Raw genomic sequence first — 8,170 nt, forward strand, 5'->3', positions numbered from 1 at the left:
GGAGGCTGCAATATCCAGCCATATTGAGTTTGGATCATTATCTACCCAATCACAGACAAATGACAGCAGAGAACTCAAATGATTGTCCTGATGTCTGGGAAATCAACCCCTCCCCCTCCTTGAGGTAACTGCAATTTAGTAAGTTTGATGAGGGGCCACCCACAATGCCAGACAAAGGAACTAAACCACCCATACGTTTCCGCAGCGTTGACCTGGGAAACATTATAGGGAGCATATGCATGGGATAAAGCAAACGAGGAAGCACATTCATCTTAATGAGAGATATTCGGCCCAGTCATGAAATTGGAAGAGCCTTCCATCTCTGGAGATCTCGTTTAATATTGTCGAGCAAGTGAGCAAAGTTAGTCCGAAATAACAGATCAAACTTGGGGGTAATAAAAATGCCTAGGTATTGGAACCCTGCCCGTTACCACTTGAAAGGGAACTTCGAGCCACCTTCAACTTCTGGCACATCCTTAAAGTTCCCCAAAGGCATAGCCTCCGATTTTGCAAAGTTAATCTTATATCCTGAAACAGCCTCAAATGATACATGGTATCAAACGGGGTACGGTCATCGGGTTCGATAAAAACAGAAGGACATCATCCGCGTACAGTGTAATCTTGTGTGCCCTCGATCCCACTTCTGGAGCGATTATCTAACAAATGGCCTCTGCCAGCGGCTCTGTCATCAACGTAAACAACAACGGTGAGAGGGGGCAGCGTTGTCGACTACCCCTACCAATCCTAAAATTCCCAGACTTCACCCCGTTGGTGATGACCGCGGCCAGAGGGTGGCGATATAAAACCTCCACCCACCTAGCAAAGACTCCATCCAACCCGAACTGTTCTAAGACATAAAAAAGATACAGCCATTCCTCCCGGTCAAATACTTTCTCTGCATCTTAGGAAATCACCAACCCCTGAATCAATCGTTGCTGACAAACTTGGACCATATTCAACAACCTTCTAACATTAGAGGACCTACGACCCTTATAAAGCCTGTCTGGTCCTCTTTAATAATATGGGCACCACCCTTTCCAATTTCAGTGCCAGGGTCTTAGACAGAATCTTGAAGTCTGAATTTAATAGAGAAATGGGCCTGTATGAGACACAATCCTCAGGAACCTTCCCCTTCTTAAGAATTAAGGAGAATATTAGCTTCTCTTAAAGATGGTGGTAGGTGTTCATGCATATAGGAGTGATTGTACATCTCCAACCTTGGCCCGGACAGAAACCCTATAAACTCCTTATAAAGCTCACCCTGGAGACCATCAGGGCCAGGCGCTTTCCCACTCTGAAGTTGCCTAGCTGCCTCTTGTATTTTCTGAACTGTCAAAGGGGCATTAAGGAGAGAGGCCTATTCCAAGGTTACCCCTGGGAGGTCCAGGTTCTTAAAAAAGGTCTCCATTTTAGCCCTCCTGTCTTTGCAACCTTCAGACCGATACAATTCAGAGTAAAAGCTCCGAAAAGCCTCATTAATCTTTTTAGCATCGTATGTAAGGACCCCGGCGCTGTCTCTGATTGCAGTAATGGATTGGGGCGCACGCTTTTTCCTAGTCAGATACACTAAATACTTCCCTGACCATCCCCATATTCGAACAGCCTCTGTCTAGCAAAAGCAAGTTCTTTCTTTGCGTTTTGTGTCAGTATCGAATTCAAGGCAGCCCTGAGGGCCGTGATCCGCTGTAGCTTAGTCACCGAAGGCCGCACAAAATGTACCACCTCTGCGGCTTTCAACCGCGTCTCAAGTAGACGCTGCTGTTCCTTCTGTCGTTTCCAGCTAGACAATAGCTAATAGCTAATCCCCTAGCAAAGGCCTTAGAAGTCTCCCAGAGCATAGACGGACTACTAGCTGTGCCTGAGTTGATCGTCAAGAATTCCTGAAACTCCTTCAAAAAGTATTCCACAAATTTGGAATCCTTAAGGAGAAAAGGGTCCAAACGCCAGTGCCACAAACGTAGCACTTCACTCTTGGCCTTAACCTCCAAACATACTGCCGCATGATCAGAGATAGCTTTATTCCCAATTTTACAATGCATAATCGAATCCAGAAAGGCCGAGGGAGCCAGATAGAGGTCAATCCTCGTGTGACATTTATCTGGGTTTGGAAAAAAGGTGAAGTCCCTGCCGGTAGGGTGAAGACATCTCCAAATATCCACCAGCCCCAACTCCTCACATAAGTCAACCACCTGCTTGGCCTGTGAAAAATAGATGGGGGCCCACAAGGCAACCTGTCCACTGTCAGATCCAAAAGACAATTAAAATCCCTCCCTGTAATAATGTGCTGTGTTCCAAAAGCACTCAACTTAAAGAAAGCACTCATCAAAAATTTGAGGGGATGCGCCGGAGGACATTTTTCGAAGTCGTCGTTCTGGTTTCGCACCTCTCACTCCAGCACCTGGATCCGACTGGATGAGGACTCCATCGCAGCTTCTGAGGCTTTAGATCGACTCTCCACCTTCTCCAGCCTCTCCCCGAGGGCTTTGGTCTCCTGCTCATGCTTCTGCAGCATGGATGCAATAGGTTGGACCTGGGCACGAATCTCCCCATGGATCTCCTCAATCTCAGCCGTAACTTTCAAGGTAAATCTCTCCATCACTGCAGCCAATTCCTGAAAGTCTACCAGGTCCCCAGGGGGGTTAAGGAGAAGTTGCTGCTGCTGCAGTCTCTGGTGTGGTAGGTGCTACAGGAGAGTGTCCTCCCTGCTGCTGTTTGCTGGCTCCTTTTCCCTTTGGCATCCTTCCCACTCCCAAATATTAACAAATATGTGATCTGTGAGGTTTTAAACTAATAATTCCACCACACAAGTTGGCCAGGGATGGCAAAAAACACCGGTAAGCCTTGGCTGTTGGGCAGACCTGTCCACAGCAGTCCTACAGAATCACCGCCATCTTGCCAAGTCTGCTGTGAACATTTTACTTATGCTTAAATACACCGAACCTAGCTTTTCTGCCTTGTTAAGATGGTTCATCAGTTGTAGGTACCACCCACACCTTTTTTTTTGTATATTTTAATGTCAAATTTATCAGTGAGGGATTGGTGCAATGAACTGTCTTAAGGAACAGGTCAATAGGGTTTGAATTTTTGTGTTTAGCTACACACATGGAGACTATGGGTTCCATAAGTTTGTGTCCAATGACACTAAATGCTGATGACCTTGCCAATTTTCCTAACAAAAATTCCATCAGTTTAATAGCTAGCTCCAGTTATACAATCACAATCTACGGTGAATCTTGATGAATTTACTGGAATTGAAGTTCCACCATACGCTATACAGATCAGCCCTAATTTAATTGAGTGATAGGAGAAACATGAGTGTTTGAATGGATTATTCCTATCTGCCTATTAATTCCAAATCACATAGTACTTCAAATTTTTAAGTTTTCAATTTCTTGTGTTATTCATGTTGCTTACTTTAGATGAACAGATAATCCCAATGATAGCACAAGAAACAAACTGACTTTTCACCAGGTGACTGTCGAGATTGTTTACTGTAACATGCAGATTGTGTTCAATTAAGTAATGGGCTCATGGATCCAAGTCAAATCAATCCACTATTTAAGCCTAAGTTCCAATTCCTTAATTTTATAGAAGCACTTTTATGTATATTGGAGTTATATAAGTGCAGAGTGAAAAAAGGCATGAATTTACTCTTTATCATGTTACTCAAACACCTCAAAATATCTTACGTACAAGAAGAATATTGAAATGTTTGCTGCTATGTTAATATTGGAGGGGGGGGGCAAAAGTTTAATTTTGGGTTCTGCATATAGTTTCACATCGTGCTATTTGTCCACAATAGGCCTGGATTCTGTAGTCACTAATGGTGATATAATTCACCTTAACTAACAGCAACTCACAAGGTAGGTTTTAGAATCAAGTTGCTCTACATTAATGTCTGAGCTAGCATTGCAACTTATACAGAAGATTTGTGACATACCTTAACAGGACAAGTTCCCAAAAGGAAGTATGGGTTGCACTGCTCAATGAAAGAGATTTAGCCAGAGAATGGGGACTTTTCCAAATAGCTTTATTTGTATCAACCTATGTACATTCTGGCTAAGCATGAGGTCTAGACAATGGTTTCTCTCTGCAAAGTCTCTCTATTATCATTTGCTCTATTACATCATTGTTGAGATGTTTGCCTTTATATATACTCAAGATTTAACCCTTTACAGCAAGGAACTGAATTGTTCTTCAACCAAGCAGATTGAGGAATCACAGGCCCCAATATTTCAAGGTGTGAGTTGTGTAAGTGTGGGGTAGGAGAGTTGCCAGGGAAAAGCAGGCGTTCATGTTCCCCGACTGATGTAAGGTCTTAACTCCAAGTTTCACTCCCAGATGTCAGCGTTATCAGAAGGTTTGGCTCCATTCGGGATGAGAACACTCTAAAGGAAGGGCCAACCAGAGAAGAGATAAAGGGTCAGCTGGTGTGATTGGGAGCATGGCGTATTTGGGTGGCTGAATCTAATCTTAGATCTGGAGACCTAGTCCAATAGTGGATCCTGGAGTAGGAATGGTCTGGTAACAGGGAAAAAGACAGTGTGGTGTTTAGACGTACTGCTGTTCTTCCTGGTCCAGATACCTTTCCCCAAAGGTAGTTCTTGCTTTGTTGGGCTGTTGGTTTTCCCAACGACCAGGAAAACTAGCCAGCCTGGTTTAAAACGATAAAGTGTAAGTATACCGCTTCCAGTTGCACAATAAAACTTATATGAACAACCTGCTTGCTCTGTCTCTGCCCTATCCTGATCATGGGCATAAGCTTAAAAAGCACACGACACTAAGTTATAGACCAACGGTTTATTTGAAAACACTAGCTTTCGGAGCACTGCTCCTTCATTAGGTGCTAATGAGAGAGGAAGACCTTGCACACTGAATATATAAAGAAAAGGTCAAAGAGTCACGAGTTGTACGACCCTTTGATCTTTTCCTTATACATTCTGTGCCAAGGTCTTCCTCTCTCACGAGCAGTGCTCCAAAAGCTAGTGTTTTCAAATAAACTCATTGGACTGTAACCTGGTGTCATGTGCTTTTTGACCTTGTCCAACCCAGTCCAACACTGGCACCTCCATATCATCAACAGTAAGCATATTGGAGCTAGGTTAGGATCAAGCTCAAGATATTTAAACATTTTGAAATCTCAATTGACCCCAATTCAGCTGTTTCTCAGGGTTAAAATTGCCCCTCCACCATCTCCAACCAAGAAATATTGAACAGGAAACATGAACTAGGTTTAATCCATATCCAGAATGCAAAATAAAAATTGAGAAAAATAAGTGATTAAGAGAGATTAAAAAACACAAGAAGCTAAAGCAACTAAATCAGCCTCAGGCGACTGTCTGTGTAGAGTTTGCACATTCTCCCTGTGTCTACATGGGTTTCCTCCGGGTGCTCCGGTTTCCTCCCACAATCCAAAGATGCGCATGTTAGGTGAATTGGCCATGCTAAATTGCCCGTAGTGTTCAGGGATGTGTAGATTAAATGCATTAGTCAGGGGTAAATATGACTAATGCACCTAACACTATGGGCAATTTAGCATGGCCAATCCATCTAACCTGCACATCTTTGGATTGTGGGAGGAAACCCACACAGACACAGGGAGAATATGCAAACTCCACACAGACAGTCACCCAAGGCAGGAATTGAACCAAGGTCCCTAGCGCTGTGAGGCAGCAGTGCTAACCACTGAGCTACCATGCCGCCCTTCTTGCAAGTTTATTTGGTTTTCTGTAATAAGTTTTAGAGCATTGATACTGTGTTTGAAATATTACAAGTGTACTGGTGAGACACGGTTTTACACTTGTTTGTGGTAATGTAAATCAGTTACAATTCACATAGCGACCGTGCATGTTACATTTTATTCCATCTCATGCAAAGTTATACAAAATAAGCATATGTACAGAGATTTCCTTTTCAACTTGCAAGAAAATGGTCAACAAACCAAAGTATCAGGTCAAAGATACTAGCAGATTCATGCATTAGCAGAGCTGTTGCGTACATTCAGTCACCTATTGGAAATTTGGTCATACAACCATATACAATCAAAAATGTCCATGCTTATACTTTATTGCGGTAAAGCATTCATTGTGATATAATGTAATTAAATCAACACTGAAGTTAAACTGTTCCTACAATATATGCAAAGAAAACATTTCAATGCAATGTGGGCTAGCACTCGTGCCTGAATTATGGATGGTGTTTTAGAGTGACAATTAACAAGCAAGCTTTAATGTTGGGCTATGGATAAGTAACCTATCAGATATTAATATATGAAACAATGGCCTTTAACATAGAAGATTCTATGCATTTGATTATTTTTGCTCCTATTGGACTATTGTCATTTACAGTAAATATGCCACTATATAATTGATTGTTGGAGGAATTGAGAAACCATTACTGGAGTAGGAGGGTAAAGACCACCAAACAGACAAGCCTTTTCTCTCACTCAGTAATGTGACAGAAGTGTTACAGTCTCCCTAGATATAGTTGAAGTCAATCTGAAATTCAATCTAATGTGGCATGGCTACTTATTTGCTTGTTAAAACACATTTAGTGAATCTTTGAGAAACAGGATATTAAAAATAAAGTAACTGGCTTGCCAGGAAATAATGTTTTGTGAGTCATGTTTATTTAATGCTTTAGTCCTGCTGCCTACAATACATCCTGCATGCAGCTGAATATATGCTGAGAATCGACTCAGGGGAAGCAATCATTAAGGCTGAAAGTGTATTTTATATCTGGATTCTCCAGGATGTATGTTAATGGATCTCTGAGTAACATCAAAAATAATAGATGGAATAAGTAGACATTAAGATTTGAAATGTGTATGAAATACAATAAGTGACCAGTTTGACTTTCTATTAAAATACGTAATGAATTCAAAACATATATTTGGGAAACCTCCTTTATCCTTATTTTTTCATGGGATGTGTCATAGGTCATCCCTAACTGCCACTGAACTCATTGGCTCGCTAGACCTTTTTGGACATCAGTCATGTGACACATTGCTGTGGGTCTGGAGTCACATGTCAGCTAGAGCAGGTAAGGATGGCAGATTTCCTTCTCTATAAGAACATTTAGTGAAGCAGATGGGATTTTACAATTGACGATATTTTACATGCCAATTATTACAGAGACTAGCTTTATAATTCAACATTTATTAATTCAGTTTAAATTCCACCAGCTGCCAAGTTGGGATTTGAACCTGTGTCCACATGGTATGAGGATTATTAGTCCAATGGCATTATGTCACAAACTTCCCATATTCCACCATATACAAACCTACTGAGGCACCAATTAACTTAAAAGTATTCGGTTTAATCTGTTTTAAAGGGTTGACGCTAGCCTTTGTATTGTCTCCCCGAAGAAACAAGCTATGGTGAACCAAGCTCCAGGGGAATACAAAACACTAATGCCACCTAAAAGTAAAAAAGAATACCCTTTTTACACCATCTTATGCAATGGCTGATACCGGTCTACACTGATAAAGTCAATGAGTCCCTTAGACTCTCAAAGTCATTCAAAACCTGTGTACCATCCATGTCTCCTACAAGGACAATTTTTAAAAAATGTTCTTGAGCCTGGAGTAAGTGGAACCATCAGCCATCCATAATTCTGTACTAAATGCCCAACAGTAAAGATGAAGATGTATATTTATTTACAGACCACATGTGGTACCAATAAGTGCATTACCAGTCCTAAAGAAGGGTCATTCTCCACCCTCCTTGTTGCATGCTGAAATTTTGAGATGCACAAGGTTACAATGATACAGTCTATACACATTTACAATGTTTGGGTAACATTTAATAAATGGAGAGTTGAGGGAATTTATTCTCTCTGTTTTGAGAGCAATTTTAACAAATTGTTGTGATTAAATCCCCTCCAAATGTCGCTTACCAAATAGTAAATAAATAAACTCTGACTTTGCTCCACGTGAAGTTCTCTATATACACAATTTATTTAACTTGATTTGTGTGACTAATGGTGTTTTATGAATTTAATTGAAAGTCTTCAGCCACTCAAAGAATTTAAGCCTAATCACGCCAAAAATTAATTCCTCATTCATGTCCCAAATATTATATCTTCAGAACTTTTGTTTTTATCATTCCTTAACTCAAAGGAAGTCAGGTGGAAAGACTGTAGCCACATTGCAGCTTCCAAAAAAAATCAC

This window comes from Hemiscyllium ocellatum, chromosome 31, assembly GCF_020745735.1.
Source record: "Hemiscyllium ocellatum isolate sHemOce1 chromosome 31, sHemOce1.pat.X.cur, whole genome shotgun sequence".
NCBI classification, from domain to species: domain Eukaryota; kingdom Metazoa; phylum Chordata; class Chondrichthyes; order Orectolobiformes; family Hemiscylliidae; genus Hemiscyllium; species Hemiscyllium ocellatum.